The sequence below is a fragment of the Delphinapterus leucas genome, chromosome 4 (genome assembly GCF_059928025.1).
Source record: "Delphinapterus leucas isolate spDelLeu-1000000601 "Yukka" chromosome 4, BTC_Dleu_Yukka2, whole genome shotgun sequence".
Taxonomy (NCBI): Eukaryota; Metazoa; Chordata; class Mammalia; order Artiodactyla; family Monodontidae; genus Delphinapterus; species Delphinapterus leucas.
Window position 1 is genome coordinate 65936152 of NC_143132.1, and position 27548 is coordinate 65963699.

General features: G+C 38.3%; 1 protein-coding gene across 3 annotated transcripts in view; it reads left to right on the forward strand.

Annotated features, from left to right (window-relative positions):
* The window catches only part of CFAP91 (cilia and flagella associated protein 91), a 149864-nt gene extending 125370 nt beyond the window's left edge, over positions 1-24494 (forward strand). For 2 of the 3 annotated variants that reach the window (XM_030760826.2, XM_089910577.1), the window contains one exon: positions 16837-24494. The gene's annotated coding sequence lies outside the window, so the exon portion shown is untranslated. The remainder of the gene's footprint in view (positions 1-16836) is intronic. The other variant, XM_022561242.3, reaches the window with a different exon arrangement.
* The last annotated feature ends 3054 nt before the right edge of the window (positions 24495-27548 follow it).

Consider the following 27548-nt stretch of genomic DNA (forward strand, 5'->3'; position numbering starts at 1 on the left):
CACAGATTGAGAAGATACAAGAAATGTTTAATAAAGAGCTAGAAGCTTTAAATAACAGAGATGAACAATACAATAACTGAAATGAAAGATATATGAGAAGGAATCAATAACAGAATAACTGAGGCTGAAGAACAGATAAATGAGCTGGAAGACAGAATGGTGGAAATCACTGCTGTGGAACAGAATAAAGGAAAAAGAATGAGAAGAAATGAGGACAGTATAAGAGACCCCTGGGACAACATTTAACATACCAACACTTGCTTTATAAGGGTCCCAGAAGGAGAAGAGAGAGAAAGGACCTGCGAAAATATTTGAAGAGATAATAGCTGAAAACTTCCCTAACATGGGAAAGGAAACAGTCACCCAAGTTCAGGAAGTGCAGAGTCCCAGGCAGAATAAACCCAAGAAGGGATACACCAAGACACACAGTGATGAAATTGACCAAAATTAAAGACAAAGAAAAAACCTTAAAAGCAACAAACAACATACAAGGCAATTCTCACAAGGTTATCAGCTGATTTCTCAGCAGAAACTCTGCAGGCCAGAGGGGAGTCACATGATATATTTAAAGTGATGAAAAGGAAGAACCAATAACCAAGAACAAGCTACCCAGCAAGGCTCTCAGATTCGATGGAGAAATCAAAAGCTCTACAGACAAGCAAAAGCTAATAAGAGAATTCAGTACCACTAGACCAGCTTTGCAACAAATGCTGAATGAAATTTTCTAGGCAGAAAAGAAAAGGCCACCATTAGAAACAAGAAAATTATGAATGGAAAAACTCACAGGTAAAGGTAAACATATGGTAAAGGTGGGAAATCATCTACACACAAATAGGATATCAAAACCAGCAATCATAAGAAAAGGAGAGCACAAATGCAGGCTATTGGAAATGCATTTGAAATTAAAAGACCAGCAACTCAAAACAATTTTATTTATATATAGACAGCTATATCAAAACCTCATGGGAATGGCAAACCAAAAATCTACAACAGATAAACACAGAAAAGAAAAGAAATCCAAACACAACACTAAAGTCAGTCATCAAATCACAAGAGAACAAAAGAGGAAGGGAATAAAATAGACCTACAAAAACAAATCCAAAACAAGAAACAAAATGGCAGTAATACATATCAATATTTACCTTAAAAATAAATGGAGTATATGCCACAACCAAAAGACACAGACTGGCTGAATGGATACAAAAACAAGACCCATATATATGCTGTCTACAAAAGACCCATTTCAGATTTAGGGACACATACAGACTGAAAATGAGGGAATGGAAAAAGGGATTCCATGTAAATGGAAATCAAAAGAAAGCTGGAGTAGCAATATTCATATCAAACAAAATAGACTTTACAATAAAGACTATTTACAAGAGACAAAGGACACTACATAATGATCAAGGGATTAATCCAAGAAGAAGATACAACAATTGTAAATATGTATGGACCCAACACAGGAGCACCTCAATATATAAGGCAAATAGTAACAGCCATTAAAGGAGAAATCCCCCACATAATAATAGTGGTGGACTTTAACACCCCACTTTCATCAATGCACAGATCATCCAGAAAGAAAATCAATAAGGAACCACAGGCCTTATATGACACGTTAGACCAGGTGGGCTTAATTGATATTTACAGAGCATGCCATTCAAAAGCAGCAGAATACACGTTCTTCCCAAGTGCACATTCTTCTCCAGGATTGATCACATGCTGGGCCACAAAGTGAGCCTCAGTAAATTTAATAAAACTGAAATCATATCAAGCATCTTTTCTGACCACAACGCTATGGGATTAAAAATCAACTACAAGAAAAAAAGCTATAAAAAACACAAACACATGGAGTCTAAAGTATGCAATTAAACAACCAATGGATCACTGAAGAAATCAAAGAGGAAATAAAAAATACCTAGAGACAAATGAAAACAAAAGCATGACAATCCAAAACCTATGAAACACTTCAATCCAGAGAGGGTAGCTTTTTTTACGGCACAGATAGAGGATGTCTCCCAGGAAAGTAAAATATCAGTCCCCCTCTCTGGAATGGAATATACTCTCTTGTACTCCACAGCAAAGTTTCTCTCTCTCTCTGTCTCTCTGTCTCTGTCTCTGTCTCTCTCTCATATGAACAGGAATCCAGCAGCCCTATATAATGTCTGTCTTTCCCCCTGTGGAGTTTCTTATCCATACTGTACCCCAAAACATGTGCATGTGCCATCTAGCCCTCACCAAATCACCACTGTGAGAACTGATTTCTCACAAGGTTTTCTGTGAGTAGTAAGTGGTTCTTTGACTCAAAGAATCTTCTGTACACACACATGTATGCACATACATTAAAAAAAACCTATGGGATGCAGCAAAAGCAGTTCTAAGAGGGAATTTTACAGCAATACAATCATACCTCAAGAAACAAGAAAACTCTCAAATAAACAACCTAACATACACCTAAAGCAACTAGAGAAAGAAGAACAAACAAAACCCAAAGTTAGTAGAAAGAGCAAAATCGTAAAGATCAGAGCAGAAATAAATGAAATAGAAATGAAGAAAACAATAGAAAAGATCAATGAAACTAAAAGCTGGTTCTTTGAAAAGATAAACAAAATTGATAAGCCTTTAGCCAGACTCATCAAGAAAAAGAGGGAGAAGGCTCAAATCAATAAAATTAGAAATGAAAAAGGAGAAGTTACAATGGACACCACAGCAATACACAAGAACATAAGCGACTACTACAGGCAACTATATGCCAATAAATGGACAACCTAGTAGAAATGGACGAATTCTTAGAAAGATACAATCTCTCAAGACTGAACCAAGAAGAAACAGAAAATATGAACAGGCCAATCACAAGTACTGAAATTGAAACTGCGATTTAAAACTTACAACAAACAAAAGTCTAGGACTAGATGGCAGGTCACAGGTGAATTCTATCAGCCATTTAGAAAAGAACTAACACCTATCCTTCTCATTTAGAGAAGAGCTAACACCTATCCTTCTCAAACTCTTCCAAAATGTAGCAGAGGGAGGAAGACTCCCAAACTCATTCTATGAGGCCAACATCAACCTAATACCAAAACCAAACAAAGATGACACCAAAAAAAGAAAGAAAAGAAAGAGAGAGAGAGAGAAAGCAAGAAAAGAAAGAAAGAAAATAAATTTACAAGCCAATATCACAGATGAACATAGATGCAAAAATCCTCAACAAAATACTAGCAGACAGAATCCAACAACACATTAAAAGGATCATACACCATGATCAAGTGGTATTTATCCAGGGATCAAGGATTCTTTAATATTTGCAAATCAATCAATGTGATACACCATATTAAGAAATTGAAGAATAAAAACCATATGATCGTCTCAATAGATGCAGAAAAAGCTTTTGACAAACTTCAACACCGATTTATGATAAAAACTCCCCAGAAAGTGAGCATAGAGGGACCTACCTCAACAGAATAAAGGCCATGTAAGACAAATTTACAGGTAACATCATACTCACAAATTGAAAAGCTGAAAGCATTTTATCTAAGATGAGGAACAAGGATGTCCACTCTCACCACTTTTATTCAACATAGTTTTGAAAGTCCTAGCCATGGCATTCAGAGAAGAAAAAGAAATAACAGGAATCCAAATTGGAGAAGAAAAACTCACTCTTTGCAGATGACATGATACTATACATAGAAGCTCTTTTTAAGATGCTACCAGAAGGGACTTCTCTGGTGGTGCAGTGGTTAAGAAACTTCCTGCCAATGCAGGGGACATGGGTTTGAACCTTGGTCCAGGAAGATCCCACATGCCACGGAGCAACTAAGCCCATGTGCCACAACTACTGAGCATGCACTCTAGAGCCCGCGAGCCACAACTACTAAGCCCGCGTGCCACAACTACTAAAGCCTGCGTGCCTAGAGCCCATGCTCCACAACAAGAAAAGCCATCGTGATGAGAAACCCACACACCGCAATGAAGAGTAGCCCCCACTCGCTGCAACTAGAGAAAGCCTGTTCACAGCAATGAAGACCTAACACAGCCAAAAATAAATAAATTTACATATTAAAAAAAAGATGCTACCAGAAAACTACCAGAGCTCATCAGTTAATTTGGTAAAGTTGCAGGATACAAAATAAATATGCAGAAATCTGTTGCATTTCTATACATTAATAACAAAAGATCAGAAAGAGAAATTAAAGAAACAATCCCACTTATCATCACATCAAAAAGAGGAAAATACCTAGGAATAAACCTACCTACGGAGGCAAAAGACCTGTACTCCGAAAATTATAAGATGCTGATGAAACAAATCAAAGATGACACAAATAGATGCAAAGTTATACCATGTTCTTGGATTGGAAGAATCAATATTGTCAAAATGACTATACTACCCAAGGCAATCTACAGATTCAATACAACCCCTATCAAATTACCAATGGCATTTTTCACAGAACTACAATAAAACATTTTAAAATTTGCATGTTAACAGAAAAGACCCCAAATAGCCAAAGCAATCCTAAGAAAGAAAAACGAAGCTGAAGGAATCAGGTTCCCAAACTTCAGACTATACTACAAAGCTACAGTCATCAAGATAGTATGGTACTGGCACAAAAACAGAAATATAAATCAATGGAACAGGATAGAAAGCCCAGAAATAAATGCACCTATGGTCAATTAATCTACAATAAAGGAGGCAAGAGTTTACAATGGAGAAAAGACAGCCTCTTCAATAAGTGGTGCTGGGAAAACTGGACTGCATGTAAAAGAATGAAATTAGAATACTCCCTAACACCATACACAAAAATAAACTCAAAATGTATTAAAGACCTAAATGTAAGACCAGATACTATAAAACTCTTAGAGGAAAACATAGGCAGAACACTCTGACATAAATCACAGCAATACCTTTTCAACCCATCTCCAGAGTAATGGAAATAAAAACAAAAGTAAACAAATGGGACCTAATTAAACTCAAAGGCTTTTGCACAGCAAAAGAAACCATAAACAAAATGAAAATACAACCCACAGACTGGGGGAAAAATATCTGCAATTGATACGACTGACAAGGGATTAGTTTCCAAAATTTACAAACAGCTCATGCAGCTCAATATCAAAAAAACAAACAATCCAATCAAAAAATGGGCGGAAGACCTTAGGAGACATTTCTCCAAAGAAAACATACAGATGGCCAAGAGGCACATGAAAAGATGTTCAACAATGCTAATAGAGAGATGCAAATCAAAACTACAATGATATATCACCTCACACCAATCACAAAGGCCATCATCAAAAAATCTGCCCAAAAAAATGCTGGAGAGGGTGTGGAGAAAAGGGGACCCTCTTACACTGTTGGTGGGAATGTAAACTGGTGCAGCCACATAGAAAACAGTATGGAGGTTCCTTAAAAAACTAAAAATAGAACTACCATATGATCCCGCAATCCCACTCCTGGGCATATATCTGCAGAAAACCATGCTCCAAAAGGATACATGCATCCCAGTGTTCATTGCAGCACTGTTTACAATAGCCAAGACATGGAAGCAAGCTAAATGTCCATTGACAGATGAATGCATAAAGAAAATATGGTTCATATATACAAGGGAATACTACTCAGCCATAAAAAAGAATGAAATAATGCCATTTACAGCAACATGGATGGACCTGGAGATTATCATACTAAGTGAAGTCAGTCAGAGATAGACAAATATCATATGACATCGCTTATATGTGGAATTTTTAAAAAGATGATACAAATGAACTTATTTACAAAACAGAGACAGAGTTAGAGAACGAACTTATGGTTACCAGTGGGGAACGGTGGGGGGGAGTTTGGGATTGACATGTACATACTCCTATATTTAAAATAGATAGCCAACAAGGATCTACTGTATAGCACAGGGAACTCTGCTCAATACTCTGTAATAATGTAAATGGGAAAAGAATTTGAAAACGAATAGGTACATGTATATGTATAACTCAATCACTTTGCTGTACACCTCAAACTAACACAACATTGTTAATCAACTATACTCCAATATAAATTAAAAGTTAAAAATAAATCATCTTTAATGTTGGGGTAGTCATTTTTCTTACATGCAAATTAAATAAGAGTAATAACTTACATAGTTTGAATTGAATACACCTGCATTTACTTCTGAGTATATAACACCTGTTCTATGACATCTACGGTGATCTTTGAAATCAAGCCATAAGAGTTTTAAAATGATTCTTTCTTTTATACTTAGGTTTTTTGTTTTTAAAAATTTATTTATTTATTTATTTTTGGCTGCATTGGGTCTTTGTTGCTGTGTGTGGGCTTTCTCTAGTTGTGGCAAGTGGAGGCTACTCTTCATTACAGTGCACAGGCTTCTCACTATAGGGCTTCAGTAGTTGTGGCACGTGGGCTCAGTAGTTGTGGCTCACGGGCTCCAGAGCGCAGGCTCAGTAGTTGTGGCACACAGGCTTCGTTGCTCCACGGCATGTGGGATCTTCCTGGACCAGGGCTTGAACCCGTGTCCCCTGCATTGGCAAGCAGATTATTAACCACCGTGCCACCAGGGAAGCCCTATACTTAGGTTTTAATGAAATGTATTTTACTTTCACTATGTAAAGCATGTTGTGGTTATAAAATATAGTTTCAAAAAAACCCTAGTTTCCAGGCTAGCTACAGACACTCAGCAAGGAAGGTTAACCAATAAATTAATACAGTATCTTCTTAATATTTTATTAAATGGTTGGAACATGATGCTTAGTTGCCCCCATAGTATATATCACTTCCTCTTCCTTCTCTCAGAGGGAAGGACAGATGTGAGGTTATTTAATAATATTTAGTGAGAGGGTCAGTAGGCATGGACTACTGATCAAAAACAAAATTTTTAAATCAGCTTAAAGACAACAGAGGTAATAAAATAGTAAGGCATTTCTGGGGGAAAATTAACGAGTAGAAAAATCCACTGAGCTGAGTCTGCCATTTGGAGCCACTTTTTTCCTTAGGGAATATGCAAATTCTAGTAAATGTGGCTGAAAAGCTGAGCAATACTTTCACAAGCTTTGCAAAACTAGAGGGACAAAAACTGTGGAGTCAAGGTTGAGTCCCTAGTAAACCTCCTTCATTTGGGCTGGGACTCCATAAGGTTATGCCCTGGTAGAAAGTGTTCACTGGAAGTAAATCACCCCTCAAATACACTACAGTTTAGCTTCTAATCATCTGAATGATCCAAAAAACCCTCAGTCCCATAAAACAAATTTTAAAAGATCCTTGATTCCTGTTGCCTCAAGGAAATTGTCAGGGACAACACTTAAATTCCCTTTGAAGAAAGTTGGCATCATCCTAGGCCTCAATTTATTTTCACAATTTTTCATGAACAAGTTCCAGAACACTACAAGGATATCCGGTATATGAAGAGACATGACAATTTGAACAAGCAGCAGAAAGTACAGATAATAGAAACAGACCTAAAGGGATCTAAGCTATTGGAATTATTTAGACACAGGTTTTAGAATAACTATGCTTACTGCTATGTACTTCTAGTCTCCAGAATTGTGAGAAAATACATTTCTGTTGTTTAAGCCACCAGGTCTATGGTATTTTGTTATGGCAGCCCAATCTAAGATTTTGGTACCAAGAGTGAAGCGCTGCTGTAACAAATACCTAAATATGTGGAAGCAACTTTGGAACTAGATAATGTGTAGAGGTGGGAAGAGTTTTGAGATGCATGCTTGGAATATGGGTGTTAAGGGCAATTCTAACAAGGTCTCAGATGGAAATGTGGAATGTGTTATTGGAAACTGGAGGAACGGCAATCCATATTATAAAGTGGCAAAGAACTTGGCTGAACTTTGTTCTAGTGTTCTGTGGAATGTAGAACTTCTGAGCAATGAAATTGGATATTTAGCTGAGAAGACTTCTAAGCAAAGTGTTGAAGGAGCAGCCTGGTTCCTCATGACTGCTTTTATAGGATTGAAAGGAGAGAGATGAACTGAAGAAGGAATTGTTAAGCAAAACAAACAAGAACTTGTACGTTTGGAAAATTCTCAGCCTATCCATATTTCAAAAAATGAGAAAATTCATTCTAAAAAAGAACACTTAAGGGTGTGGCTGAACAGCTATTTGATAAAGAGTCTATGGAATTTTAAGAGTAGGAACTCTGCCAGTTTGAAATGAAGGAATGGACACAAGATGAAGGAAGGCATCAGACTTCTTGGATTTGACAGGATGACATGATAGAGCCATTATGCTTCAAATGTGCACAGTTCTTTAAGAAGAGGGAAAAATAATCCTGAAGGCTTATCAACCACTTCCTCGGTTTCAACAGGTCAGATGGCCTCTGTCCAGAACCTTAAGGATGTGACCACCTATGGCACCCTACCCTGGCAGAGGTGCAGCGACAGGATCCCCACTGAGGCTGTGGGGATGGGGGACAACAAAGCTGGAGGGGTGGGGCCATCCCCAGAGGCATTGGAGTAATGCTGCCATCCCAGTGGACCTGGAAGGCAGGACACTGAGCCAAAGGGAATTAATCTTGAGCTTTAAGATCCAATAGAATTTGTCTAGCTAGGCTTTGGACTTGCTTGGGACCCATTACTCTTTTCTTCCTTCTGATTTCTCCCTTCTGGAATGGGAATATCTGTCCTATGCCTGTCCCACCATTGTATTTTGGAAGTACATAATGTGTCTGGTTCACCACTGGAGAGGAATATTGCCTCAGGACGAATCATACCTTGAGTCTCACCCACGTCTGATTTAGATGAGAATTTGGACTTCAGACCTTAGAGTTGATGCTTGAATGACTTAAGACTTTGGGGCTGTTGGGATGGAATGAATGTATTCTGCATGTGAGAAGGACATAAATTTGGGGATGCTAGGATGGAATGCAATGCTCTGAACTGTGTCCCCCCCCAAAATTCGTATGTTGAAGCCCTAACCTCCAATATGATGGCATTTGGAAATGAGGACTGTGGGATACAATTAGGATTAGATGATATCATGAGGGTGGGTCCCTCATGATGGGAATAGTGCTCTTATAAGAAGAGACATCAGAGAGCTTGCTCTCTTTCTCTCTCCCTACCATGTGAGGACATAGCAAGAAAGCAGCCATCTACAAGCCTGGAAGAGAGTCCTCCCCAGAAGCTGACCATGATGGCACCTTGATCTTGGACTTCTAGCCTCCAGAACTGTGAGAAAATAAATTTCTAATAGCCAAAACAATCTTGAGAAAGAAGAACAACGCTGGAGGTACGATACGCCCTGATTTCAAACTATACTACAAAGCTATAGTAATCAAAACAGTATGATACTGGCATAGAAACAGATAAACTGATCAATGGAACAGAACAGAGCCCAGTAATAAACCCACACTTATATGGGCAGTTATCTATGACAAAGGAGGGAAGAATATACAATGGGGATATACAGCCTTTATAATAAATGGTGTTGGGGAAACTAGACAGCTACATGGAAAAGAATCAAACTGGATTACTTTCTCACACCATGCACAAAAGTAAATTCAAAGTAAATTAAAGACTTAAATATAAGATCTGAAACCATAAAACTTCTAGAATAAATCACAGGTAGGATGCTCTTGAACACTGGCCATAGTAGTATATTTTTTCTTGCTTTGTCTCCTTAGGCAAGGGAAACAAAGCAGAAATAAACAAATAGGACTATATCAAACTAAAAAACTTTTGCACAGTTAAGGAAACTATCAACAAAATGAAAAGGCCACATACTGAATGGGAGATAACATTTGCAAACGATATATACAGTAAGGGGTTAATATCCAAAATATACAAAGAACTCACATAACTCAACATCAAAAAAAACTCAATTAAAAAATAGGCAGAGGGGGACTCCCTGGTGGTCCAGTGGTTGAGACTCCGCCTTCCAATGCAGGGGACACAGGTTTGATCCCTGATCAGGGAACTAAAATCCCACATGCCACGGGGCAACTAGGCCCACGTGCCGCAACTACTGAGCCCGCATGCTTTAGAGCACATGCGCCACAACTACTGAGACTGTGCACCACAACTAGAGAGCCTGTGCACCGCAACACCTGAGCTCATGCGCTCTGGAGCCCGCATGCCACAACTAGAGAGAAGCCCGCGCACTGCAACAAAAGATCCCACATGCTGCAATGAAGATCCCGCATGCCACAACTAAGACCCGATGCAGCCAAATAAATAATAAGAATTTTAAAAAATAGGCAGAGGATCCAAGTAGACTTTTTCCAAAGAAGACATACAGATGGCCAACAGGCACATGAAAAGATCCTCAACATCAATAATCATCAGGGAAATGCAAGTCAAAACCACAATGAGGGCTTCCCTGGTGGCACAGTGGTTGAGAGTCCGCCTGCCAATGCAGGGAATACAGATTCGTGCCCCGGTCCTGGAAGATCCCACATGCCGCGGAGTGGCTGGACCTGTGAGCCATGGCCGCTGAGCCTGTGCGTCTGGAGCCTGTGCTCCGCAACGGGAGAGGGCACAACAGTGAGAGGCCCGTGTACCGCAAAAAAAAAAAAAACAAACCACAATGAGATATCACCTCACACCTGTCAGAATGGCTATTATCAAAAAGACCACAAAAAACAAGTGTTGGCAAGGCTGTGGAGAAAAGGGAACCCTTGTGCACTGTTGGTGGGAATGTCAATTGGTGCAGCTACAATGGAAAACAGTACGGAAATTCCTCAAAAAATTAAAAATAGGACTACCATGTGATCCAGCAATTCCACTCCTGGGTATTTATCCAAAGAAAATGAAAACACTAATTAAAAAAGATATGTGCACCCCTATGTTCATAGCAGCATTATTTACAGTTGCCAAGATATGGAAGCAACCTAAGTTCCCATCAGTAGATGAATGGATAAAGAAGATGTGGTACATGTATACACAGTGGAATATTACTCAGCCATAAAAAAGAATGAAACCTTGCCATTTGTGATAACATGGATGGATCTACAGGATATCATTCTAAGTGAAATAAATCAGACCGAGAGAGACAAATACTGTATGATTTCACTTATATGTGAAATCTAAAAACAAAAGAAAAAATAAAATCATAACCATATAGAGAGTCATAGCTACAGAGGATGAAGAGGTGGTTTCCAGAGGGGAGGGGGTGGATGAAAGAGAGAAATAGGTGAGGGAGATTCCAGTTGCAAAATAAATGAGTCTTGGGTAGGAAGTCTACAATTTGGGGAATATAGTCAAAAATTATGTAATATTTTTGCACGGTGACAGATCATAACTAGACTTATCATGGGGATCATTTTGAAATGTACAGAAAAATCGAATCACTACGTTGTGTAACAAGAACTAACATCGTTTTGTTAAGTCAATTATACTTCAAAAACAAACTCAGAAAAAGAGATCGATTTGTGGTTACCAGAGGTGTGGGGGGAGAAGTGGAGATTGGACAAAGGCAATCAAAAGGTATAAACTTTCAGTTACAAGATAAATTAGTACTGGGGATGTAATAAACATGATAAATATAATGAACACTGCTATATGTTATATATGAAAGTGGTTAAGAGAGTAAATCCTGGGCTTCCCTGGTGGCACAGTGGTTAAGAATCCGCCTGCCAATGCAGGGGACATGGGTTCAAGCTCTGGTCCAGGAAGATCCCACATACAGTGGAGCAACTAAGCCCACGTGCCACAACTACTGAAGCCCACGCACCTAGATCCCGTGCTCCACAACAAGAGAAGCCACCGCGATGAGAAGCCCGCGCACCACAACGAAGAGTAGCCCCCGCTCGCCACAACTAGAGAAAGCCCACACGCAGCAACAAAGACCCAATGCAGCCAAAAATAAATAAATATATTTTTTTAAAGTTTCTCTTTAAAAATAAAAAAGAGTAAATCCTGAGTTCTCATTTAAAAAGAAAAAGAAAATATGTTTCTGTTACTTAAGCTACCCAGTCTAAGGTATTTTGTTATGGCATCCTGAGCTAAGACACTTACTATGTTCAAAGAAATGAAAGTCAATATGGAAATTTTTAAGAGAACTAGAAATGATAAAAATGATACAGCAGATTTGAAGAAAACAGAAATTCTAGAATTTAAAAATACAGAAGTCAACATAAGAAACTCAATGAATAGATTTAAGAACAGGATATATACAGCTGAAGAGAAAATTCGTAAATTAAAAGATCAGAATAATTTATCTAGAAAGAATCACAGAGACAAAGAATTGGAAACTACAGAAGAAAAGGATAGATGTAGTATAACTTAATCCTTAGGAAGCGACAAAAGGATAGTAGGCATGGACAGTTGATTCAAGAAATCTGACTTCTAAGAGAAGGCATGTGTTGGGAAATCATATGAAATATGAATTTTCTAAAACCAATGAAAGGGTCAACGTTTAAGAAGGCTTCTTAACCCCAAGTAGACAAAATAAAAAGAAATCTATACCTAGATGCATTTTAATATGACTACTGAAAACAAAAGAAAAGAAAAGAAAATCTTAAAACTGTTGAGAGAGAAAAGATGAATTACCTTCATAAGAGCAATAATTAAGCTGAGAGTTGACTTCTCACCAGAAACAAAGCCAGGAAATACTGGAATGATATCTTCAATATGCTTAAATAGTATAATAAAATAGGATTCTATACCTTTCAAAAATATCCTTGAGAATGACAATAAAAGACATTTTCAGATAAATGAAACAGAAAATTTGTCACTAGGAGATTTGCCCTACAATAAATCACTAAAGGGTGTTCTTCAAGCAGAAGGAAAATTATCCCAGTTGGAAGGTTGGAGATAAATGAAGGATCAACATGTGGATAAATATTTATTGATGGCATATAACAAAATTAGAAGAAACAGCAAAAATAGCAGCAGTACAGTTATACAACAACAATAGTATATAAGTCAGAAAGGGCATAGATGGGTTAAATTGTCCCAAGGCACTTGCATTGTCTAGGAAGAGGATAAAAGTATCACCTAACATTACAGTTGATAACTCAGGAAACGTTTTGTATCCTTTAGGGTAAATCCTAAAGGATAGTGAAAAGATGTATGACATCTAAACTAATAGAAGAAAATGAAATAAATAAAAAACACTCAATACAAAAGGAGGACAGAAGGAGAGAAAAAGGAAACAGAACCAACAGAAAGCACTGAATAAAATGGTAGGTGTTTATCATTGATTCATCATTTAATTTACATTAAATGTAGACAGACTAAATGCTCAAAGTAAAGTCAGAATTTGTCAGACTGAATTTAAAAAATAACTCAATTGTATGCCTTTTATATGTAAGATCTAAATATGCAGAATGGTTACAAGTCAAAGGAAAGTAAAAGATACCATGAAAACACCATCCACAGGAAAGCTGATGTTAACTATATTAATGACAAACAAAGAAGACTTTAAGCCAGAAAGCACTTACTAGAGCAAAAGAGGGACACTTCATAAAGATAAAGGTTTAATTCATTGGGAAGGTATAATGAGTCACAATTTGAATATATCTAATAACATAGCCTCAACCTATATGAAGCAAAGGTTAAGAGAGCTGCAAGGAGAAATAGAAAAATCCGTAATAATGCTGGGAATTTTAATCTCTATCAGGAACTGATATGGCAAGCAGAGGGAAAAAACTAAAAAATAGAAGATTTGAGACATATAGTTAAGAAACTTCACCTAATAGACATTTATAGAATATTATACCCAACAACTCCAGGATGCAAATTATTTTCAAGCACACAGAGAACATTTGCAAAAACTGACTACATACTGTGTCATAAAGCAAGTGTCAACTATTTCAAAGTTGAAATCATGGCAAAGTGTGTTCTCTGATAAAAATGTAATGAAACTAGAAATCAATGACAAGGTAATTCTAATTTGTTTGGAAATTAGGAAATTCAGGTGTAAATAATCTGTTCATCAAAGAAAATACCAGAATAGAAACTTGAAAATATTTTGAACTGAAAAATGACCAAAATGCTACATATATATCCAACATGTAAAATGGGACTGATGTGGTGCTTAGATGGAAATTTGTAGGCTTAAAGGCATTTATTAGAAGAGAAAAGGTGAAAGTAAGAGTATCCTTTTCCAGAATTTAGAAAAAGAATGGCAAATTAGATGCAAAAAAAGTAAAAGGAAGGAAACAAAAGTAACAGGAATTAATAAAACAAAATAGACATGTCTTCTGATTCTAAGTAGATACAGTAGGTAGCTTCAACAATTAGAGAAAATTATGGATATATTGTAAACGTAACCTTTCAGAGACAGTGAAGAGCTCTGGCAATAAAGGGGAACTTGATGAGCTAAAATGTTAGAGAGGAAAGAGTCCTTCCTAAGTGATCTAAGATCACTGGCCATTTTCTTCCCTTGAGGCACTGGCCAAATCTGGTTTTAAGACTTTACTAAGGGAAACAGAAACCAGCAAGACTTTTAAAAACTGTGTGAGTAAGCATGATGTTGGAATCTGGAGGAGCCCCAGACGTAAGGCCAAATTTCCCCAGAATGTCAGCTTTAGGTTTTTGGTAGATAACCCCTTTATTAGTAGAAAGATGTTTGAATCTATCATGTGTTATTTAGCCAGCTGTGTCAATGTGATCCTCACTCAGCCTCATGGATTTATCCATTGTTAATTCATTGTTCCATGAATATTTTTTTGTCAGAAATAGCAGAATATCCTGAATTTCCCTACCACCGTGATGTTTGATGGCTTAGCAGTGGTAACATTTTTGTGTGATTTTTTGAGCTTAGAACAAGATTGAGATTTTTCTAAGAAAACTACCCTTAACCACCATCATGGAACACTGAATGACTTTGGAAATTAGCTCTTGCTGCAGACTTGGTAATATTTTATAATGAATCCAATCTAAAATTACAAGGCAAAACAGAACCTGTATGTAGAATTTATATTATGGTAAAGTCATTTCAATGGCAACTAACATTGTCTGAATCACTAGTAATAGTAAGCTGCTTTATATACTTCCTGTGCTGCCAAAGCTAAAAAAACAAGGTGTCCACTCCCATGCATATTTGCAGTGAATGTATTTTCTGAGCTTAAACTATACTTCCAGGAGCGTTTTTTGGACCTTGAAACAAGTGCAAAGGAAATTTCTATATTTCAAAGTTATTTAACTGTGCAGTGGAGCCATGTCCATCTAACCTTCATGGAAGTGATTAATCTGCATTATAATGATGTGCTAAAAGGCAAATATCAAGAGAAGAATCTAATGGACTTCTATAAATGCCTTCCAAGCAATAAATATGCACAATTAAAAGCACATGCTTATGGATTCAGATCAGTATTGCCAGCACCTATCTGTGAAAGACATTTTTTTAAATTGAAGTATAGTTGATATACATATTTTGTTGGTTTCAGGTGTACAGCAAAGTGATTCAGTTTTAAAATTCTTTTCCATTATACGTTATTACAAGATACTGAATATAATTCCCTGTGCTATACAGCAAATCCTTATTGTTTATCTATTTTATATATGGTAGTGTGTATCTATTAATCATATATTCCTAATTTTTCCCTCCCTGCCCTTTTCCCCTTTGGTAACCATAAGTTTGTTTTCTATGTCTGTGAGTCTGTTTCTGTTCTGTACTATTTTTTAGATTCCACATATAAGTGATATCATATAATATTTGTCTTAAAGACATTTTCGAAACTGCAATGGGGGGAAGTCTCATTACACATCACCATTAACAGATGAACATTTGCAATCACTTTAAACTACCTGAACCCCAATTAAGCAAAATGTTATCCCCTAAATAAGAGTTTCATTCTTTTTTTCAGGAGACCTGTATTACAAAAAACTGTAGGCAATTATTATTACTATCTTCTGAATTTCATCAATAAAAATTTGTGAAAATTTGTTTTCTTTCTTGTTATTTTAGTACCTATATAATATGCTTGATTTTGTCTTTTGGCCCACAAAGTCTAAAATATTTACTGTCAGGCCCTTTGCAGAAAAAGTTTGTTAATTCCTACTCTACAGCAGATAAAAAGAGTGAAAAAGAACTAAAGACAAACACATGGATGAATCTCACAAATATAATAAGAACTGAAAGAAGCCAAATCCAAAAAAAAAAAAAAAATCTACAGTATGAGTCTATTTATATAAAATTTCAAAATCAGCACTAAACTGTGTATTGAGGAATGTACACTTAGGTAATGATATAAAGAAAAGCAAGGAAGTGATTACTGTAAAAATCAAATAAAAATCAGAATAGTGATTTCTTTTAGAGGGTAAGAAGAGGGTTGTGATTGGAACAAAGTGAGGGCTTATGGGATTTTTTGCTCTGGGTGGTATTTACAGAGATGAGCAGTACACATTAATTCATTAAGCTGTACAATGATTTTTTTTTGTACTTTCCTTTGTGTGTCATATTCTGTAGTTAAAAGTTAGAAATACCTATGTAGATATATGAACATGTACATACATGCATTATGCTTACAATATACACAGAATAATCCTAGAAAGATCAATGTGAACTTGTTAAGTAGTTGTTGTTGGCATGGAAACTGAGGACTGTAGGTCAGACTGGGGGAAAAGAGGCTTACTTTCCATATGTTTCTGTCCTTTTGTAGTTTGAATTTTTTTTTTACTATATACACATATTAATTTTTAAGTTATACCAGTTAATGTAAAGTCTTTTTTCAAGTTGTAGAATTTGGAAACTGAGACTAACTGAGGTGAGTTAGGAAACGTTTGGATCATGGGGCCTGTAAGCGGCAGAGCTGGGATATGTCTGGGGCTGTGTGACTTCAAAACCAGGACTCTGTGTAATTGTATGACAGTAATCTTTTGGATGTGTTCATCTGATAATGATTGTTTCTAAAAAGATGATGTAATCATAAATATTTGTGTTGTTTTTTACAGACTATGATCTTTTTTAAAAAGAAGCTGTACAAATCATCATAGAGCATTCCAGTCCTCTGTGCTTCTCCTAAGATGTGCAGCTCTTACAGGCTTGTCAATATGTGATGCATGAGAAAACAGATTTATTTTCTTTAAACTCCCAATAATTTAAAATGATTTTCAGTAATAATAATCAAATGAAGGAGCCTTATTCTCTTTGGTGTTTCCCAGAGGCTCTACTTCAAGAGAAAATTTTCTCATGTCTCATTTCAACATTTCGTTAACTATGAAGATATGCCAGCTTGTTGAATCAAATAAAAAATGTTACTGGATATTTAAGTGGTTTTGGCTTGCTATTCATAGTGCATTGGCATTATCTGTTAAGACTGAAAATATGCAATCCCCATGACCCAGCATTTCATTCTCACAACATTTCATTCTCTGGAAGAAATGCACGAGTATCTACACCAACAGGCATGACAAGAATGCTGTAGCAGTACTATTCATGCTGGCCCCAAATGTCTATCTACATAGGAATAGAAAAGTAAACCTTGGTATATCCATACAATGGCACATCAAGTCACCATTGAGCTTTAGCTCTGAGAAGTATATTCATGCAACACCCATGGAGAGGGTGCTGCTGGAGAGCAATCTGCCCATCCTACATGTTGACAAGTGTCAGGGCTGAATGGATCTCTCCTCATTTAAAGATCAGTAAACAGGAAAAACAATAAATAAACAAAAGCATCCACAACAAATCAACATGGGACCCATGTAAAGAACTTATAAAAGAAAATGTATGTTATCGGAAAACAATAAAAGCTTATCTTAGAAAATATCTTACTGTAATAGGGAAGAGCTAGTTCTGACTCCATGTTGGATCTGTTTCTTTTACTTTAACCTTTGCTTTTCATTGCTTTTGTTACTAGAGTCACTGTCTATAACTGTAAGCTTAATGGCCTGCCACAGGGAACCCTGCTCCTCTGCCTGTTAAACTACAGTGGCCTTTGTTCAGCTCACAGAGAGACATTCTGACCCTGTCCACCTGTGAATGGCTGCAGAAAAGAAGAAATTAACACATCCCCTCCTCAATGCTGCCAAGCAAGGAGATATTTACAAGATAAACGGCCTTTTTACTTTACTTCCTCACCTCCTCCCCCTCTCTGTTCTATAAAAGAAACTGGCATCCAGACGTGGATAAGATGGTTATGTTGAGTCTTTAGTCTGCTATCTTCTTGGCCTGCTGGCTTTCCGAATAAAGTCACTATTCCTTGCCTCAACACCTCATCTCCTGATTTATTGGCCTGTCGTGCGGTGAGCAGAGTGAGCTTGGACTCGGTAACAAATTTGGCTTAGCCAGCCAGGAGCCTTGCTGCTTGTGGCTAGCCAGCCCCCGTCAGGGAATATCGGAGCAAGGCCCTAGCAGCTGCCAGGACCATTTGTCCCGTGGATCTTTCCTTCAGAACTCCCTGAAGTGGCACCAGCTACCCCAGCACTTGGCAGTTGGTACAAGGAACTGAAAAACTTCTATGAGTCGACAGACTCAATTCTGGAGGGTAAGTTGCTCAGGTGTGCACACCGGGACCATACTCCCCCCTCAATTTGGGCTTTTCCTTTATAAGACAAGCTAATTTGTTTGGTTGGGGTACCCTGTTGGAGAGGGGAATTGTTGGACTCTACCTGATTTGGGAACGGGTTCACTGGTTTTGGTTTTGTGTGCGTCAATGTTGGAATTTGTGCTTTTTGTGTTGGAATTTGTTTGCATCTTTTGTGTTTTGGTGTCATCAAACTTATGAAAATGGGAAATAACTATCCTGAAGGAGAGCCTTTTGGGGGTGTATATTAAATAAATGGGCAAAACATAGATGTGAACCTATGACTAAGAGAGACATGATATACTATTGTAATAGGGTGTGGACCCAATATATGTTAAGTTCAGAAGAGCAATGGCCCCTGAATGACTCACTCAATTATTATACGATCTCACAATTAGAAGTGTTTTGCAAAAGAGCAAAGAAAAGAGATGAGATTCCATATGTAGGAGCATTTATGCTATTGCATCAGGAGGAAAAGGAGTCAGAGGGCTGCCACCTTACGGTGCAGTGGTCTGAAAGGAAACCCAAGGGGAAACCTGTTCTACAAGAAGAGGGAGAAAATGAGAGTGGGGACATGTTACTTCAAAATCTAAAGCCCCTCCGGCCTATCCAGCCCCCCCACTGGCCGAGCAGGCTGCACCGGCAGTTGTTCCATCTGCCCCCGCCATGCCGCCAACATATTCACCGCCTCCTGTTTCTCCTACCCATGGGGATCAAATAGAAGTTTCTATATTAACCCCTGGAGCATAGGGACGTGGTTTAATATTACCATCTAAGACCCGACAGGGCACCCAATTTGGACTGGGAGCCACTTCCACAGCAGGGCAATTTCCCTTGTGCTGATATCCTGTAAGAGGCCAGGGGACTCCCTTAGACTTGAGGCATCTGATTCTAATTTCCCCACAGGAGCCCTGGGTAACTCTGACAGTAGGGAACAAGTTGATTGACTTTCTAATAGATATGGTGCCACATACTATGTGGTAAACACCAAGGTGGCACAGAAAACATCTCAGTCTATCCTGGTCACAGGAATTTCTGGAGAAGTACAAAACCATTCATTCTTACAACCTCTTAGAATGACAACTAGGGAACCTCACCCTGAAACATAGCTTCTTATATATGCCAGAGTATCCAACCCCCCTTTTTTGGGACAAGTCTCCTTTGTAAATTAAATGCTCAAGTAACTTTTTCACCAGAACAGCTTGACATCAGGGCCCCACCAGAGCACTCTTTAAGCCTACAAATGGCACTCATGGAAACCCCAGAGAAGGAAACAAAGTCATCCTAGGAGAAACTTGCCTGTATCTTTGAGATTCAAATGTCCTAGCTGGTTTTCTCAAGAACTCTCATCTCTGCCATCTTTTTGAAATGCAAATTTTGAAAAGAGGGTAAAGTAATTTAGAACTTGACTTGTTTTCCCTAACTATAAGTAAAAAGGGTTGAGCCATTTAGACAAGTGAGCTTGATTTGTTCCATCTGCCAGAAACCCAATTTTAATCCAACCTCTTTTGTAAACTGATGGGTTTTACATTGCTGTACCTGACTCAGGGCTGAAATTCTGAAAGGAGAACTATGAGGTCTCTCTGTTTGTTTGTTTATGTCTTTGGATAACATTGCTGAGGTTAATCTGTAAATGAGCTCTATTTAATTGGCTTAAAGAAAGGTAAGCGCTTACAAACTAAACAATTCTAAATACAAGAGAAATTAAGCTAAATGAGTTTCAGGTTCTCTTGAACTGGGAAATATTTAGTATTAAATTAAAACCTCAGGGGTTTCCCTGGTGGCACAGTGGTTGAGTGCTAATGCAGGGAACATGGGTTCGAGCCCTGGTCTGGGAGGATACCAAATGCCACGGAGCAACTAGGCCCGTGAACCACAACTACTGAGCCTGCACATCTGGAGCCTGTGCTCCGCAACAAGAGAGGCCTCGATAGTGAGTGGCCCCCGCTTGCCACAACTAGAGAAAGCCCTCGCACAGAAACGAAGACCCAACACAGCAAAAATTAATTAATTAATTAATTAATTAATAAACTCCTACCCCTAACATCTTCTTTTAAAAAAAATTAATACCTGGTATTAATGTTTAAGTTTGTTGATCTAATTAATATAGACATGTCTTTAGAGTCATCAACATTAAGTATAATACTTTATTTATTTATTTATTTATTTTTGCGGTACGCGGGCCTCTCACTGTTGTGGCCTCTCCCGTTGCGGAGCACAGGCTCCGGACGCGCAGGCTCAGCGGCCATGGCTCACGGGCCTAGCCGCTCTGCGGCATGTGGGATCTTCCCGGACCGGGGCACGAACCCGTGTCCCCTGCATCGGCAGGCAGACTCTCAACCACTGTGCCACCAGAGAAGCCCCAAGTATAATACTTTTACTGCACCTAGGTTTAATAGAAGTTAAATAAAACCTTGTTATATCTGTTGCAAACTTGTCAGCATGAAAAATAACTTGACATGATGAAATTTTAAAGTAAATGTAAATAAGAGCTTTTAGGTAAACTCTATAGGAATAATTACGTTCTGAAAATTATCTAAAATAGCTTCTCCAGATTTTGGTAACTATTACTTGCCTCTTGGTTTTCACCAGAAATTAAGCTTTTTGAGAGTCGGGATTCTAATTTAAATATGTAATTAAAGCTACTGAAAATAATAAAACATTTCATTATACAGGAGGAAAGAGCAAAATATGTTTTGAGTAAAAGGAGTTTTATGCATGGTCAGGCTGAGATTAAACTTAACTGAGTAAATGAATTTTTAAAAGCTGGTGCAAATCTTGAATCTGGCTTTTCTGTTAATAGGACAAGTTTTCTTAAAATGTCGAACTGCCTTTGATAACAGATTTTTAAGTTTCTTTACCTTTTAAGTGATCAGTTCTGTATTTACCTTTAGAATCTTTTATTGTTACTTTGGTCAATGAATAACAATTGTTTCACAGTGACCTGTGATCCTATCTGACTGAGTGTTCTAGACGCTCTAGTTTTTTGACAAAACTTCCTAAATCAAATTCTAATGAAGTCCTTTTGGACTCTAGATAACTTTGGGATTCTTCAAAGGGCTCCTGAAGCACCCCAAAGCAAGATAGGTTCATTTGGTATGTTAAATTACACGGGAAGTATTTTCAAATGAGTAATAAATCTTCTTAGGTTATACTGTATGGTAAATGTTACTAATATAGACATTCTAGAGATTATATAAAGTTTCTGAAATTTGGTATGTCCTGGTATAATGTTATAATTTTAATTGTTATCTTAAAATATTGTATGTCACAACAACTTGGATAAACTTCTTTGTCAAGAAGAATTGTAATCACATCTTTAACCTTGCCTTTTTAAGACCTTCATCATTCATAGGCAGCTAAGGTAATACTTTGCAAAACTGCCATATCTTCAAGGAGATTCATAAAAAAGAAACTTTTTAACAAATATAAGTTTCTGATAGCCTTTAGATAATACCACTGGACTGGGTAACAAATGACAAAACTAATGGGAAACCTGATTACTTCATCCAGATAAACAGGAATTAATTACATGGGACTGAATGAACTGATGAATATGGTTTATGACTTTGGGAAATATACTAGCTTTAATCTTTGTTTTCCAAAAAAACCTTTTCTCTTATGCTATGACCTAAGACAAGTTGATAAAGTATGTCTTTGTGAACAAAGATGAAACATTTATCTTTTTCTCTCTACTTGATCCTGCCAGAATTTGGCCTCTCCAGCTGGCTCTCCTGTGGACTTGATATTTTATTGCAGCTGGATTACAACTAGTTATGCTAATCATTGCTTTAATTTGTTCTTTGTTTCCAAACTGTTTGTGCTTTGTGTCTCCCTGCTGCCCTATAACTTTGTCCGTGTTACTAGCTGCATTACTTTTATCCTATTTTATAAGATTGTTGTCTATTACAGTACCTAGTGTGTAACTAGGCCTCCAACAAAATAGATGATGGTTAACATCTTGAGGAAATAGATCACATTTATAACATAAAATAATTGTAATAGTGTGATTCTAGGTATGGGAAGAAGCAACAAGGGAAAATGTCTCCTGGATCATAATTAGACAGAGGATCCAGAGAATCTTTAATTATCAGTAGGGCCTAATCCAAAAATTAGCACCTGGAGTGGCATATCAAGAATTTTTGCCTGATCTAGGATGAGCCTCCTAGCGCCGTGGGACAAATTTGATCATGAAATGTCTCCAAAACGTTGGTCAAATTCCTGACCAAGAGGGGAGGATTTGAGAAATGGAATATTTCCTGCCACATCAGTCATCGGGGATTGCAGCCCTCCAATGTGAGCTGGTGAACCCTGAGGGAACTCAGGAAGGAAAAGAATACCTGCCATCTAGCAGCCATCAGACTGCAGCCACTCCCTATGGTGAGCCCTAAGGAAACTCAGGATGTGAAAAAGCAGGATACAGGCCCCAGATAGCTGTGGTGCCTATCAAAGGAATGATTTCAGTGAGCCCAGACTCTTGCATCTTCCCATACACGGAAAAGCGCAAATTCCTTAACTTGAGATGTTGCCTCCCGGGTTTGAACTCCTAAAATAATTCCTGCTGAATAAAACATAACTCTCAACTTTTAGGTTGTGAATATTTTTTAAGTCTCTAGGTGTAAAGTAGACACTTTCCAAAGAGGAACAAAAGAAGACAAATCTCAACATTTGGAACACTGGCACCGCCGGTGGACACTCCCAGAAAGATCCATCTGATGAAGCAGTTAGGATGGTCGTCACCCCTTTTCCCATAATACTGTGGAATGGACATTGACAGTGGGGAACTGTAACAGGAAAGAGCCAATTTTGACTCCATGCTGGATCTGTTTCTTTGACTTTAACCTTTGTTTTTTGTAACTTTTGTTATAATCATACATAATGGTCCCTCTGCCTGAATGTTAAACTAAAGTGCCTTTGTTCAGCTCACTGGGAGACAATCTGACCCTGCCCACCTGTGAATGACTGCAGAAAAGAAGAAATTAATACATCCCCTCCCCGATGCTGGCCAAGCCAGGCAAAACTAATGGCCTTTTTACTTTACTTCCTCACCTCCTCCCCCTCTCTGTTCTATAAAAGAAACTGGCATCCAGACCCCCCTAAGATGGTTATTTTGAGACTTTAGTCTGCCATCTTCTCCATCTGCCAGCTTTGCTTTCCGAATAAAGTAACTATTCCTTGCCTCAACACCTCGTCTCCTGATTTATTGGCCTGTCGTGTGGCGGGCAGAGCGAGCTTGGACGTGGTAACAACATTACTATAGGAAACAACCTTTAGAAACTGCTTGGTGTTTTTAATAAGAGGCAAAAAGAAATGGCCTCTTAGAAAACTGAAGCAGGGAATCATAAGAACAGACAGAGGCTAGCCCTGGATGACCAATCCTACAAGCAGTTGGAATTCTCAGACGAAACAAAAACAAATAAAATAGAAACAATAATCAAAGTTATAACAAAAAATTTCCTGAGCTGAAAAAATACCTGATCATACAAACTTGAAAGGTTTTACCTTATCCTAGGAAAACTAGGATTGGGGCAACGTTTTTGTTTTTTTGTTTTGTTTGCCTTGAGGATCACTGACCGACAGAAAAGTACTGCACAAGTAAGAGGCAATCGAATTTTATTTTGTTCCTTTAAAATTGCTAACCTTAACTAGGTAGAGGTTATATTATTCACTTGTGAAATGGAAAATCGGGAACACAGAATGAGAAGACACGGGTTAGGGATGATGGGGTAGAAGGTGGGAGGAAGGGAACAGCAGGGGACAGGAGACTTTTTCTGTAAAGAGCCAGATGGTAACCATTTTAGACTTTGCAGGGAAGATGGTCTCTGTTGCAACTACTCAACTCTGCCATTTTAGGGTGAAAGCAGCAATGGATAACACAAAAATGAATGAATGTGGCTGTGTTCCAAAAAAGCTTCAGGTACAAAAACTGGTAGCAGGCCAGATTTGGTCCATGGGCCATAGTTTGCTCACCCCCGCTATACAGCAGTGAACTCAAGTTGAAATCAATACCTACTTCAATAAAGGATTTAAAGCAGCTTCTAATAAAGAACATATAATGAAACTTACAATAGAATATTTTCTAAAAAATCTTTATCCTTGTATCGTATTCTAAAATTAAGCTTTGTGTTTAGGCAAAAAGAACACTATAACGTATTACAAAATTCTCATTAGCTAATTGAAGTTTACCAAGAAAGGAAAACTTTTTCCTGATGCTGGCAGCCCTCTGCTTATAATGACTTGAGTTGAAACACCCCAACTTTAATAAGTCTTTGCTCTTGAAAAGAAAACATCCTGAGTGATGAGCAAAACTTGTGTTTAAAGCCACGTGATCATGACAACTGGGGCCATGTAGTGGGTTGGGGTTGCTACAGTAGTACAGTCAGTAGCAATGCACAGTCACAAAAAACTGATTTCTGAGGCGGGAAAAGTTTTTTGCATGCATGCATAATTAGTCACAGTGGATCCTTGTGCTTCTTGACCAAGGCACTGCCTCTCTTCAAAATGCTTAAGAACAGACAAGGTAAAATCCAAGGGAGAAGTTTGTAGTGTGACTAAAGGTTCGCTTTGGGATGAGAAACTGCTGGCACAAAATTGTTGGAGAGTCCAAACTCCCGAAGCACAGAGCTCCCAGACAAGTTAAAGTCTGAGTATATGTTAGTTCAGAAGGAGCTCCCACTACTGACTCTCATCCCCCTCCTCAATTCTAGATTATGGCACACACTTGGAAGGAGACTTGCATCTACTAGGAAGACTTGGAATACTTTTATGCAGCAAGCATACATGGAAAGTAGCCCAGTGGGTTTCAATCTCTAACCAATCAGATGAGTTTCTCCATCTTACCTGGAGAAGAGTAAGAGAGAGAGAGAATATGGATATGCTGTCATAAGTGAAGAAGTGAGAGGAATGAGTGCCCCTTGTTCTGCAGAATCTAAGTGTTGATAATAAGGGGTCCCTCGCTACCAGACAACACAGAAGTTAGAAGGAAGCCATAAGTATCATGAAGAAGAATTTCCCAGAAAACTTAAAAAACCATTGAAGAAGGAGGTATCTTTATTGTAGGTGTCAAATGTTAAGAAAACTGGAAGCGGGGACCACGGTGGTTCTCAACCATGGCTGCATGTTAAAATCATCTGAGTACTTTAAAAAAGGGGTTCTTCAGCTTCTGTCTAGACCAATCAAGACAGATCTTTAGAAGAGGAGCAAGGCAAGGGTATCTTTTCCAAGTGATCTAATGTGCGTTCAAGTTTTAGAATTAAAGACTTTCCCAAGGAAACTGTCGCTCCCCAAGCATTTACCATTCAGAGAGATTTACCATGGAAGACATGTCTTCAATACAGGTTTCAATGATATTTTATTTCTAAACCCTCAAGGATTCCAAAGGAAAAAATGCGGGAGCAAACACTGATACTGGGCACAATCATAACACCTGAACTTCCTCTGCCATGGCACATAACACACTTGATCCTAAATGCTTATGGAGTCACCTCTTTTACCAGTTGGCCTCTTAGGTCTGAAGGGAGGGCAGGAGCTGCATCTCCTGAGTTCATTTGTTTATATCCTGGTGCCTGGCACAGTCTCTGGCACATGGTAATCTCTCAATAAGTATTTATTCAATGAAGTTCTACATACCTAACGTTTGTAGAAGCAAATATTTGTGTGGTTTTGGAAAACATTTATGATGTCTTGGTATTTTATATTATAAAATGAGTTAAGAACATAATTCTAATTTATAATGTTAATTTATAGTAAATAATATTTAACTTTTTATGATTCAACTGGTGAATGTTATCAAGGAACCAAGTAAGTCATAAAGGGAGTAAGGGCCTTCTGTATCTTGAAAGGGACTTACCCCATTTATCGTTGCACAAACAACATTCAACTTAAGAAACCTCCAATGGAGGACTTAGAAAAGATGCAGAAATGTTCTCCTCACTGTTTTTTATTTTAAATAAAGGTTAAAGGACTTCCCTGCTGGCACAGTGGTTAAGAAGCCACCTGCCAGTGCAGGAGACATGGGTTTGAGCCCTGGTCCAGGAAGATCCCACATGCCACGGAGCAACTAAGCCCATGCGCCACAACTACGGAGCCTGTGCTCTAGAGCCTGTGAGCCACAACTACTGAGCCCACGTGTCACAACTACTGAAGCCCTCACACCTAGAGCCCGTGCTCCTCAACAAGAGAAGCCACCACAATGAGAAGCCCACGCACCACAACAAAGAGTAGCCCCTGTTCACCGCAACTAGAGAAAGCCTGTGTGCAGCAACAAAGACCCAACGCAGCCAAAAATAAAAATATAAATAAATAAATTTATTTCAAAAAATAATAAATAAAGGCTAAAGACATTATATTAAAACATAATTATAGTCAGCTTCCAATTATGACAGAAAGAAGAGGTCAGCAATCCACCTTACTAGAAAAGTATATAACTGGACAAAATTGTCAAAACACCCATTTTTAGGCCAGCAGTAATCTACCAGAGATGGACAACAAATTGAAAACTTGCTGAAGATTCAAGTAAGAACAACAGAAGTCTAGTACCCACCCACCCCCAACCCCTCACCTACCTCAGTCAACAAGAATGGTAGTCTTCTAACACAGCAGCTTTGCTGCCAGACTGGGAAGAATGGATTTAGGGTAGGCAGTGGGGGAGAAATCTTGTGACTTTACATGCCAAACTTAGTGAACTTAGAAGTGAACAGGGAAAACCCACAGCTTTGTTAGCCCAAAGATGTAGTCTCAGTTGGGATGAGCAGCAGACCAACCAGAAATTTAATGGGAGAGACCCTGGAAGGGTTAAGACAAGTTCTCCATGCATCCCTACTTGACTGGGAATACGAAAAATTAACCCAGATGAGGGAAAGAATGGAAAAACAGAAGACTACAACACAGATGGGACAAACAGAAAACAAACAGCAGGGACTTCCCTGGTGGTGCAGTGGTTAAGAATCCGCCTGCCAATACAGGGGACATGGGTTCAAGTCCTGGTCTGGGAAGATCCCACATGCCACAGAGCAACTAAGCCAGTGTGCCACAACTACTGAGCCTGCACTCTAGAGCCTGTGAGCCACAACTACTAAAGCCCACACACCTAGAGCCCATGCTCTGCAACAAGAGAAGCCACCACAGTGAGAAGCCTGT